The sequence below is a fragment of the Molossus molossus genome, unplaced genomic scaffold (genome assembly GCF_014108415.1).
Source record: "Molossus molossus isolate mMolMol1 unplaced genomic scaffold, mMolMol1.p scaffold_m16_p_9, whole genome shotgun sequence".
NCBI lineage: Eukaryota > Metazoa > Chordata > Mammalia > Chiroptera > Molossidae > Molossus > Molossus molossus.
The window spans coordinates 40432473-40445460 of record NW_023425403.1 but is presented as its reverse complement, the minus strand read 5'-3'; the positions used below and the strand labels follow the sequence as shown (position 1 = coordinate 40445460).

The window sequence follows — 12988 nt, the reverse complement described above, 5'->3', positions numbered from 1 at the left end:
GACAAAGAGAAAATTACCCTATTTTTACTCTATTATCACCTCAAACCATTAATGTAAACAACATCTAGTAACATTTTGTTTTGTTTTGTTTTTTACCTAAAATCAGAGGCCAGTAAGCCTCTGCTATTTGTTAAATATTTGTATTATACTTTCAACTATATTATAATATTAATAGAAACACATACATAAAAATGATATTGTGTGTGTGTGTGTGTGTGTGTGTGTGTGTACCAAATATTGGCTGATTCAGGTTGAAAGAAGATTTCTCAGAATTAATCTATCTTGGCTTAGTTTTGCCATTGAAAAGTATACTTGTTCATATTTTAAATGCTAAATTACTAGCAAGTCTGTGTTTTTTGTTTATTGATCTTTGAAAATATGGTCATATGAGTAAATTCATTTTCAATTTCATCCAAAGCCTTTTTGACTAAGGAAGTCACTGATAATTTAGTACAGAATTTTGTATTTGTTAGAATGCATTCAGTTGCTGAAACACATATACAAATGCTCACAGCTTGAAATCATAACAAGAACACTGAAGAAGAGACCAGAGGAATTTAGATATAGATTTTAGGCACTTATTCCTTTGATTTATTGAAGAACTCAAGGATCCAAGATTTATTTTCCATTTTCCCACTATTTCTCATTCAGTATATTATTGATGTCCCTTTTATGATTTGCAAGATTGTAGCCATAGCTTTGAATATCACATTCTTGATTTTAGCAATATCACAAAATTGCTTTTTAATCACCTAGTATTCTGTTTTAATTGAGAAGCAAAATATTTCTTAGAAGTGTCAATGTTTCAATATAAGTTACATGAACAGCCCAATGAATTATCTGGAAAAAAAGAAATATGATTACCATAGTAGTTTACATTAATCATGATTTATTTACTAGCATTCAAATAACAAAAATTGGCCTGGCCAGTGTGCCTCAGTGGTTGAGTGTCGACCCATGCACCAAGAGGTCACCGGTTCAATTCCAAGTCAGGGTACATGCCCAGGTTGTGGGCCAAATTCCCAGTGGGGAGCATGCAAGAGGTGGCCAGTAGATGTTCTCCCTCATTAATATTTCTATCTCTCTCTCCCTTTCCCTTCCTCTCTCTCTCTCTCTCAAATCGATAAAGAAAAAATAAATTAAAAAAAATAACAACAAATAACAAAAATTAAGCAATATAACTGTGGGATAGATATCCAAAAGTGTATGTCACAGACCAGGGCAAGGAAAACAGGTTGACATAACTTTAATAAAAAGCTAACTTCTAAGTCACCTCCAAGCTCCTATCCTTTGTAACTATACTTCTGACTTATTAAGTTTAATTAAGGGGAAGGAGGGAGGCCTGAACCCCATTCCTTTACCTTCAAAATCTATAAATTCTGAGAAATTGCCTGCTCTCTTCAGCCACAATGCTATGACATTATTTAATTTTTGTTATCTATCCATAAAAATGAAATGATCATTGTTCATCCTTACATTTAAGTTATACTCCTTAGTCCAGGCCCAGTATTATTAAGTAGATCAACAGTTGCTCAATAATGAAAACAATACGTAATAACCTGGAGAAAGTGTAACTCGGGAAGGCCCCTGCTCCTTATATTAGATAATGCAGTTTTGAAAGCTATTTTACCTAACCCTAAAACACCTGTAATTATAACCCATCAGTGCCTACGCAGGGAGCTCAGTATGGTTTATTAGTGTCAAGTGTCAGCCTAATAGTAGAGGTCTCCAAATATAGAGTGTGAAAGCAATGTAAATTGTGAGGTGTCTGCATTTTCTGTACACATTATTCTTCAGTTATATACAGACATTATTTACTAGATGTGATACATACCAGGGCAATTCTAGGTTTTCTTTCCTCCATTTACTGGCTGAATAAATTTGAACATTTTCTTTCTTCTTTATGAGGTCATATTTTCTCTTCTATAAATTGCAGGTTTTGCTTGCAAAATTACGAATCACTGAGCTACGTGCCATAAATGGAAAACTGAATCAACCACCGTATCTCCCCAGGGCTCATTCTGATTTAGGTGGTGGGAGGGGGGATGGGCACACAAGTCTTAATAGAAGGGAATGAAAGGAGTACTTACAATGTTACATAAAACATTTTGTTTTTGCAGTTATGAAGGAACCGTCAACCTTGAATTAAAGGTAGGGAGGATTTTTCTGAGGACAAAATATTTAAGCAGAGTCATAGAGTTTGAGTAGTTTTATGCTGGTAGGAAAAAAAAAAAAAAAACTATTGAAATAATATAAGTAGAAGTCTCACATAGAATCCTGAATTTTGAAAATGTAAGTAGGCTAACTAACTCTCCCCAATGGCCCAGAACTGAAGAGTTTTCTAAGATGTGTGATTTCAGTGTTAAAACTAGGACAAAGTCAAACTTAAAACAAGTGTTCACCCTAAAATTGAGTTGTAGATTTAGAAAAAAAGGGGGGACATATCACAGTGTGGTAGGATCACCTCTAAATATAACCCACCATGATTTGCATTCCATGTTATTCACACCCTTGTGTAGCTGTGACTCTTAAGTGTGGACTGTCACTAGTAAATTGTCTCTAATAACAGAAAACAGTACAAGTGATGAGTTGTTACCTCTGAGATCAGCTCACAAAAAAAATCTCTGGTTTCCTTCTTAATTGTCTTCTTCATTTCACTCTGAAGGAAGCCAGCCCTCATATTGTGAGCTGTCCTACTGAGTGGCCAACAGAGTGAGCAGAGAGGGAGACCTCCAGCTAACAGCAGCAAGGAATTGAAGCCTTCCAAAAACACCCAAGTAAGCCTGGAGTGGATTCTTCTTCGGTCAGTGCTTGGGTTGAGACCATAGTTTTGGACAACACCTTGACTGTTACCTGGTGAGAGAAGCTAAGCCAGCATTATCCAGTTAAACCATAGCCAGATTTCTGACTCATGGAAAATGTGAGATAATAAATATTCTTTTTAAAGTTTCTAATTGTTGGGGTATTTTGTTACACAGTAATAGCTACCTAATGCATACACAGTGACTGAAGCAGAGTGGATGAACTGGAGAACAGGGCATGGTGAGATTTGTGTGATAGAAATGTAGTTTTATTTAAGACTTTAGAAAAAATTAATATCTATATTGATTTATTTATTTTCTTTATTGGTTTTAGAAAGAGAGGGAGAGAGATAGAGACATTGATGAGAGAGGGTATCAACTGGCTGCCTCCTGCAGGTCACTCACTGGGAATTGGGCCCACAATCTGAGCATGTGCCCTGACTGGGAACTGAACCAGCAACCTCTTAGTGCATGGGTCGATGTTCAACCTCTGAGCCATACTAGCTGGGCTTAATATCTATATTTAAAGGAACCTGCACTTCTACCTTCCCTTTGGAGATGGATATTACCAGGGTTAATATTCTCTTTTTTTCCTCTCTGATTTCCTACTTTTATTTTTTTTTTTACACTGTGTAATAAATTCTCTAAAAACAAAACTTTTATTTTTAAAATAAAATATAATTGTGTAATTCTTTTATTCATGTATTCTAAAATAAGTCACTACTATTATTCCTCTTATATTATCCTGCTTCTTTCCTTTGTAGGATTATCAAAATTTGTAACCATAAATGCATCTGTATATTTTCTTTAAGTTGCTTGTCTCTACACAACTACTTCCACTTGGTTTCACAATGTGTGTAGCAGCCTTGCCTTTGACTGTCACAGAGGAGGCATTTAATAAAGTTTTCTTAACATTTTTGAGCTAATGCCTAAATATTCATTCTGAGTAATTAATCTGAGTTTCTCAGAAAAGCTGCATAAAGGAGTATTACTGGGGTATTCCACGGAGTGGAATTCCTAGGAGAGAATAAAATGAGAAAATATAGAAGGTGGAATGAATGATCATAAGAAGGAACATGAGTTTAAGAAAAGGAAAAATATACTCTTCCAGCACGAAGAATATTTTGTCATAATCATAGTACAATCATCATATAAAAAAAGTAGTGAAAAATTGACATTAATCTAAGAAGAAAATACAGACTAAGATTTAAATATGGAAGATTGAAATGTATGTAATGTTTCTGGAGGTAATAGAATGTTTATATTATATTTGTATAAAGAAGTTTTAGTTTATAACCACCAAACCAGCATATATGAAATGTTCAAAGGTCTTCTTGAAGGAGAAGAACAAAACTATGAACAATAAAATGGCAATTAATACATATCTATCAACAGTTGAATTTACAAACAAAGTGAGCAAGCAGAACAGAAACAGACTCATAGATACAGAGAACTTTTTGTTGCTTGCCAGATGGGAGGGGGCTAGAGGGATGGGTGAAAAAGATGAAGGAATTAAGAAGTACAAATTGGCCTGGCCGGTGTGGCTCAGTGGTTGAGCGTTGACCCGTGCACTAGGAAGTCGCTGGTTCAATTCCCGGCCAGAGCACATGCCCAGGTTGGGGGCCAAGTCCCCAGTGGAGGGCATGCAGGAGGCAGCCAACCGATGTTCTCTCTCATCGATGTTTCTGTCTCCCTCTCTCTTCCTCTCTCTCTAAAAATCAATAAAGATAAAAAACATTTTTTTTAAGATACAAATTGGTTGTTAGACTAATGAACCTCAAAGGGAAGTGGGGAAGGAGGGCAGGATGAGATAAACCAAAGAACTTACATGCATATATGCATAACCAACAGACACCAACAATAGTGTGGAGAAGGCAGGAGGGGGGCAGGATTGGGAAGGAGGGGGTCAATGAGGAAAAAAGGGGGGGGGGAACTCTGTAATACATTCAACATGAAGATAAGTTAAAAAGTAAAATAAGATAAAAGAGCATAAAAAAAAAGATGTTTTAGTTTAATTTCCATAAAAGAATACCTACACAGATTCTAACATTGCCCTGTCTACCTCTCATTGTTTCCTTCATTCTTTATCTATTCATTAAAACACAAGCATTTATTGCTTACTTACTTTGTATCCTGTTGTGAGCTGGTTTGCTGGCGATACTAAAAAGAATATACACAGACTATGTCCTCAAAGATATAATAATACAGTGAAAAAGTATTTATAAGTCTGATGGATCCAGTCAAGTATCCAAGGATGGGCACACATATCTATTACTTTCCCCTTCGCTGCTCTCCTTGGATGCCCTCTGGGAACGTTTACTGTAACTTTTCCAGCTGTGGCTCATATAAGATGTTGAATAAATTGAGCACACTGTAGGGGAACCTAAGTGTGTTTTGTGGGACTAGAAGCTGATAAAATTTTACATAATTTAAAAAATATATATATATCAAATATATCAAAGTAAAGATAAAATCAGATATAAATATAACATTTGTTTAGTTTAGTGTAAGAAAAATTTTCTAACAAACCACACATTTTAAAAATGGCAAATACCACCCGGCCAATGTGGCTCAGTGGTTGAGCATTGACCCATATACCAAGAGGTCACTAGTTCAGTTCCTGGTCAGGGCATATGCCCAGGTTGTGGGCCAAATCCCAAGTGGGGGGCATGCAGGAGGCCGCCAATCAATGTTCTCTCTCATCAATGTTTCTCTGTCTCTCCCTCTCCTTTCCTCTCTCTCTAAAATCAATAAAGAAAAAAATGTCGTTTTTTTTAAAAAAAGGTAATTTAGTCTCTTCTCTAGCAAGTTTGATTAAATGTATTTTTTATATTATTGACAGCTAAAAAAGATATTTTACCTTCACCATTCATCTTGTTAATGTCTCATGTAAATTTATAGTTTCTTTTCAAGTTAGGATAAACATTTTCAGGGTTTTATTTTCACATATGAGTATTAGCATTTGAGGACATTTCAAGTATTCTGGAGAAGTGGCAGACTTGAATAATCTTACATTGATAACAGCCATTGACCATATTTCTAGGACCCTTCGCAGGATCTTGAGAGGAAACTGTGTGTGAGGAAACTTCACACTTAATAAGTTTCATTAGCTGCACAATAATCTGCCTCTTGCTACAATTGGATTAAATTATTACCCTCTGTGGGAATTCTTCACATGCAAGCTCACAAAGGTAATCTTGTTTTTTATTAACATAAAATATCTGATCATCTTGGCTCCAGATGTTACAAAAGCAGACTTTCACATCATCAATAGAAATTTAGTGGAAATTAAATTTCACAAAATTAATAGAAATGTAAGATTAATAAATTAATTATTCATTAAAAATTAATAGAAATGTAGCCCAGCTGGTGTGGCTCAGTGGTTGAGCATCGACCCATGTACCAAGAGGTCACTGGTTCGATTCCTGGTCAGGGCACATGTCCAGGATGTGGGCCAAATCCCCAGAGAAAGGCCAATCGATGTTCTCTCTCATCTATGTTTCTATCTCTCTCTCCCTCTCCCTTCATCTTTCTCTAAAATCAATAAAGAAAAAAAATTATTTTAAATTAATAGAACTGTAGAAGAGAATATGCAGAATTTGACTTATACAAATTCCTTTAAGCAGCTGAAGATTATACTATATAATACCTATCATATCACAAAGTATATGTTGAATTATACTAAGCAATAATAGATACTTACATATGTATATATTTAAAGAAGTAATATACAGCCCTGGCCAGTTTGGCTCAGCGGTTGGAGCATCTGCCTGCGATCCGGAGAGACCCGGGTTCGGTTCCCGATAAGGGCATGTACCTCGGTTGCAGTTTGTCCCCGGCCCTGGTTGGTCGTGTGGGTGGCAGCCACTCGATGTGTCCCTTTCACATCGATGTTTCTCTCTCTCTCTCTCTTCCTCTCTCTCCCTCCCACTCTATCTGTACAAAAAATGGAAAAATGTCCTCTGGTGAGGATAAAAAAAAAAAAAAAAGAAGTAATATACATATATTGGAAAATTGTGTAAAGACAAAAATACATAACATAAAATACAAAATTTTTATTTAAATTTCAACATCTTTATATAGCATGATATTACTATAAAATAGACTTTATTGCCCAACTTATTCGGAAAGTTATATTGCACCACTTAAAATATTCTCTTTTTTTCCTTTTTTATTGACTTCACTGGGATGACAATGGTTAAAAAATTATAAAGGTTTCAGGTGCATGATTCCACTAAAATATTATTTATTTTTGACTAAATTTCTGTTTTTTACCCAGCTGGCTTTATTCAGTGTTAGCTTTAAAACATTGCCCAATACTACACTATTCTAAATTAAGAAATTAAATCCAGTTTCTAAAACTGATCTTCAAGAGCTACCCGTTTTCGATTCTAAAGTATATTAAAAGCTTTAAAACTGTGCACATCTCATCAGATAATCTGTAAATTCCAGCTGATTCTATGTCCCCCTTCTTCTTTTATAAAAGTGCTAGGTAAATTATTTTATTCTTTGTTATTTTGATTCTTTATTCTTTTGATATTTGTTAGGCAGGAGGAGAGTTAAAACCATTGATAAATTTTATGTTGTCCTTTGGACCACTTACGTATATGTAAGATACAACCACACAAACATCACATAAATGTCAAAGTGCAGCCTCCAATATTATGGAAAGTTTATTTTTTCCCCTGAAAATCATACACATAAAGCAATTTTTACCAAAGAAAATATACTTTTTGAATTGAATTCCACTATCAAACAAGTCGTATTTTTATAGGAGTGAAAGGTCTAAGCAAACATGAAAGGGGGATCCGCAGTTTTCCCTTTGCCTTCTACCCTTGCCCCGTTTCTTCCCTCTCCCCCGGGGAACCTTGACTCACCAGTGGGAAGGCTCACAGAAAGCACTGTTTTAAGGGTTATCAGGATAACAACCACCGCTGAGAGCAGGAGGCACCGAGCGGGAACAGCCTTCGATCACAAGACTCAGAAACTGCTGCCTGAACCCAGCCCAGAAGGACCCGTACCAAACCCGCCATCCTATAAAACCCAAACTTGTTTTAATTAAGGAGTCACCTGCTCTCTGGTGCTCCCTGCGAGGCATCAGCTGAAGATAGCTTCAAACTGCAATCAGTCTTAAAAAAGTCTCCTTCCTTTTTTTTTTTTTAAGTTAAAACTATAATTATTTATTATTTGTAAATAAAGAAATTAAGGTTGGTCTTTCCCTTTAAAAACAAACAAACAAACAAAAACACCCCAAAACAAAAAAAAATCCTGACCCTGACATTCCAAGGTGGGAGCTAAGTCTCCTCCAGGTGTTCTGATCACATGTGGTGGACGAGGCCGAGGGAAACTCAGCAGCTCTCTTTCACCCTGACCACACGGACCGCTTCATTCCCTGGGCCGCCTTCACCTCCTCCCCGTCCAGCGTGATGTCTGGAACCTCATCTTCGGGCTCTAGATCCTTTCTCAAGGCTCCCTAGGGCGAGGCTACCACGATGGGCAGAGGGCCGCATTCCTCCCGGAACGCCACAACGTGGAGCCAGCTGTTGGTGGGTTTCCTGGCGAGAGAGCCCGTGGAAGAGGCCCCAGGTGAGGCTGAGCATGTTGAGAGACCCTGAGACCTTGGCGTACATGTCTTTGATGCCAATGAGACCGCAGATGGTGATGATGGCCCGGTGACAGTGGAGACCATAGCCTCTGGGTTCTTTCTTCATCTTGGTATGTGTCCTTTTAAATGTTAACAGAGATAGCATGGAATATTGTATGGTCTTCATATCGTTCTATACAATGCAAATAGTGAACTGCTCTGTTCTTTGCTTTTTTGAAAGCATCCATCCGTTCAGTGGCTTTCCCAACAGAGGAGTACAATCCCCCAAGTGAAGTACAGTGTTTTCATAAGGAAGAACTGGTGACAAGCAGCACTTTCTGACCTGAGGATGAGCCCATACCATCTAGCAATTTATCGGTAGAGTTATTCACCGAACAGACTTTCTTTCAAGTCAAGACAATTCTAAAAGCTAAACTTGTAGCTCTCATGTACATCCTTTTCCTGGAGTCTTTGGAAATCTACTAGTTAGATGTAGTTAGACGGTAGTGTGCAATTGACAAGAGAGTGCAGGACTCTTTGAAGATGGATACATGGACTCTGTTTGAATCTTGCACGAGGATAGAACTCAACATGTGTGTAAGTGCATAGGCACTCTTGATCCTAAGGTTACTTGAGTTTTATTTGGTATCAAGAATGGGGTTAGAGAGAGTAGCTCCCAAGTAGGGGTCCATTTAGAATCTATTATATTATTAGGAGAAAATACAGTTAGACTCATGTTTAAGGCATTCAACAGCAAAATTCTTTTAGACGAGATCGGGCACATTCAGGGTGGAATGGCCGTAGATTGAAAATTCTTTTTAATTACTGCAGAACATTGAGTAAATTATTATTCTGTTCTGTAGTGAACTCTTCCTGTTGTGGTGGGGTGGTTAAACAAGTGTGTCAACTTTGGGTGAAACAATACAAAAGCCAAGGTAGCAGATTCCAATAGCAGAAAATGTAATTTGCAGAAAAACAGTTTTATTGACTAAAACAGGTGGATTTTTTGTCATACTGCAGCCACCGGTATCAGAAAGCATGTAAGCATTATTTGAAAATTAAGAAAGAAATAAAAAGAAAAATATCGGAATAAGACAACATGGGAAAAAGAAGACTAAAAATTCAAGGGAGGTGAAAATACAAATGAAAGTGATTTGGTCATTAAGCATAACCAAACAGCAAAATTTTTGTTATTTGAATTATGCCATATAAGGAAAGGAAAAAATTGTCCAGTTAATACCCTCCTTAATTGTTTCCAGTGAAAACAAAATAAGTTTCTATTACATCCAGGATATATTAGAGGACAGGATTGTCAAATATTTGTATAATCCTCCACATATAAAGTAGTCCCTCTACAATGACCACTTATTTGTTTGGTTACAATATATTCATTTCTCATATTGGCCAAAACACTGATTCAATAACAGTGACTATTAGTACGAAAAATTAAAAATGTAAAAAAAATAAAATATTAAAATTAAATATATTTTTATTACTTAGATTATTTCTATGGGGTAGAATGGAATTATATGAAGAATAAATATCTTCCAGAAAAAAAGAAGAGAAATCACTAGAAACTTTTTTTTAGAAAGAAGGGGTTTAAATAGTTTTTTTCTTCCTAATGTAATAAATAAGTCTCTTGAAAAGTATATCACATGTGCAAATATATAAAATAAAGTGTGAGCCCTGGCCGGTTTGGCTCAGCAGTTAGAGCATTGGCCTGCGGTCCTGAGAGACCCGGGTTCAGTTCCCGCTAAGGGCGCATACCTCGGTTGCAGTTTGTCCCGGGCCCTGGTCGGTCGTGCGGGTGGCAGCCACTCGATGTGTTCCTTTCACATCGATGTTTCTCTCTCTCTCTGTTCCTCTCTCTCCCTCCCACTCTACCTGAACAAAAAATGGAAAAATGTCCTCTGGTGAGGATAAAAAAATAAAAATAAATTAAAAAATGAAATAAAGTGTGAAAAACAAAATAACTACCAGTATGTTAAAAATTGGATTTTATTAATAATTTTGATGTCCCTTTTCTGCCTTTCTCTTAATATAATTCTTTCCAGCTTTATTTATAACTATGACATTTCTCAGTCATCTAGGTATGACCACGAAACTAAATTCTGCCCAGTGGGTTGTAGGAAAATGTTGGATAGAACATCTGAAATAGTCCTCTAAAAAGAAGTATTCCCTTTTTTGCTACTTCCTCTCTTCCTGCAGGCTGAAATGTTGGCATGATTGCTGGAACCATGGAATGTATGTTCTGAAATAAGGAAGACAGAGCAACGATTAATGTAGAAAAAGCTAGGTCCCAAGTAAAGTTCTTGCCAGCCAATTCAGTCCTAGACTGACTACTTTTGGACATAATGTATATGAAGGAGAATGCATAATGTGTATCTTGATTACACAGCTGTTAATTTTATATTCTGTCATTCTCAGCTTTACATAAACTTAATACAGTTATGTTAGAAAGATTTTCTTCCAGGACCGGCTGGTGTGGCTCAGTGGATTGAGCATTGTCCAATGGACTGAGAGATCCCAATTCAATTCCTGGTCGGGGCACATGCCTGGGTTATGGGTTCAATTCCCCAGTGGGGAGCATGCAAGAGACAGCCAATCGATCTTCTCTCTCATCAATATTTCTATCTCTCTCCCTCTCCTTTCCTCTTTCTCTAAAATCAATAAAGCCCGGCCAGTGTGCTCGGTGGTTGAGCGTTGACCCATGTCAGCATTGACCTCAAACCAGAGGTCGCTGGTTTGATTCTTGGTCAGGGCACATGCCCAGGTTGTGGGCCCGATTCCCAGTGAGGGGCATGCAGGAGGCGGCCAGTCTATGTTCTCTCTCATTGATGTTTCTATATTTTTCCCCATTTCCCTTCCTCTCTCTCTCTCAAATCAATAAAAAATAAAATCAATACAGAAGAAAAAAAAATTTAAATATAATTCACTTTGTGACTTTCATTTTTTTTTTTTTAGGCATATTCATCATTCTGAATAGAATGAGATGACTTTATTAGAGTACTCGTGTTTCTTTAAGCAAATGGAAATTTCCTCAAGTAAGCAGTAGTGGTATGAAATCATTTTTGGAAGTTATTCAATATATGTGCACAGATCATTTATATTATGGCCTTACTTAGTCTTCAAAATTGTTCACTTTTAAATTCATTGTATTGGCTACATTTTCTCTGTTTAAACTAAAAAAGTCAAAATATTTAATTATTAAAAATATTTTTAAATAATTTATGGTATTCAAGATATTTAATAAATCTTAAAGTTGATAATGTTTCTTGGCAGTCGAGTAGCAGTTTATTTATTTTTTTTAAATTGACAATAGTCCAGCTAGTGTGGCTCAGTGGATGAGCATCCTCCCATGGACTGAAAGGTCCTGTTTCGATTCCCAGTCAAGACACATGTCCAGGTTGCAGGCTTTATCCCCAGTAGGGGGCGTGCAGGAGGCAGCTGGCCGATGTTTCTCATGTCAATGGTTTTTCTCTCTCTCTTCCTTCCTCTCTTTCTAAAAAAACAATAAAGTCATATTTTATTTTAAAAATTGACAATAATTGTTAACAATAGTCTAAGCAGTAATTATCAAATAAATATGAAAGAGAGCATGGCTGGTGCCGCTCTTTGGTTGAGCATCAACCCATGCACTAAGAGATCACTGGTTCAATTTCCCATCAGCGCACATGCCCAGGTTGTGGGCCCAAACCCCAATGGCGGGATATTCATGGGGCAGCCAGTGGATGTTCTCTCTCATCGATGTTTCTCTCTCCTTTCCTCCCTCTAAAATCAATAAAGAGAAAATATTTAAATATAAAGAAATAAATAACGAGGACAACAGAAATTGGACAGATTGTAAGCAATATAACCTCATTGCTAATAACTTATAGAACTGTAATTTCACCTCTTTGTTCATTTTATGTTAGCAAGGGAGGGAATTGTTTTACATTTTCATTTGGGGAAATTTATTTTTAAAAATTGGGTATTTGGAGAATTAATTTCTAAGTAAAAATATGGCAGTATGATCAAAATCCCCATCCATGTGAATCTTCACAAAAATGTCAAAACATACAGTAAAAAGACAGCTGATCTTATTGGTATTATTATCTTTACATAGGTGTTATAAGAATTCCATTGTTTCATTTGTCTAAAAACAAATGGTAAATGATATAATAAATATACTGAAAAATTTATATTCGGAAGACATTAAACAATAAATGGGTTTCAGTGGCGTTCTGTGATTTAGATGGCAAAAAAGGGCAAAGTATAAATATATGCTTAAGGAACAGATTATGGGACATTATCTTTTGCTCCTTTAATTTCACACACTAATATGTCATATTGTATTGTAATATATTATGCATAGTGTTGTAATATATTATGTATTTTGTTTTATTGTTCTTTTATTTTAAACAATATGCTTTTGTTGCATGTTGTTGAAATTCAGTAAATTTAATTTTTAGGCTAATGTTGGATGCACTAATTTTATTTATTTATTATTGATTGATTTTAGAAAGAGAGGAAGGGGGAGAGAGAGACATTGATTGGTAGTTTCACTTATTCATGCATTCATCTGTGGGTGGCTTCCTTCAGAGTGAGAGTAAAGAAAGAAAGT

The 12988-nt window shown here is 36.2% G+C and overlaps 1 pseudogene; it reads right to left on the bottom strand.

Moving 5' to 3' along the window:
- Window positions 1–8666, bottom strand: part of LOC118622360 — a 46605-nt pseudogene extending 37939 nt beyond the window's left edge.
- Window positions 8667–12988: the final 4322 nt, after the last annotated feature.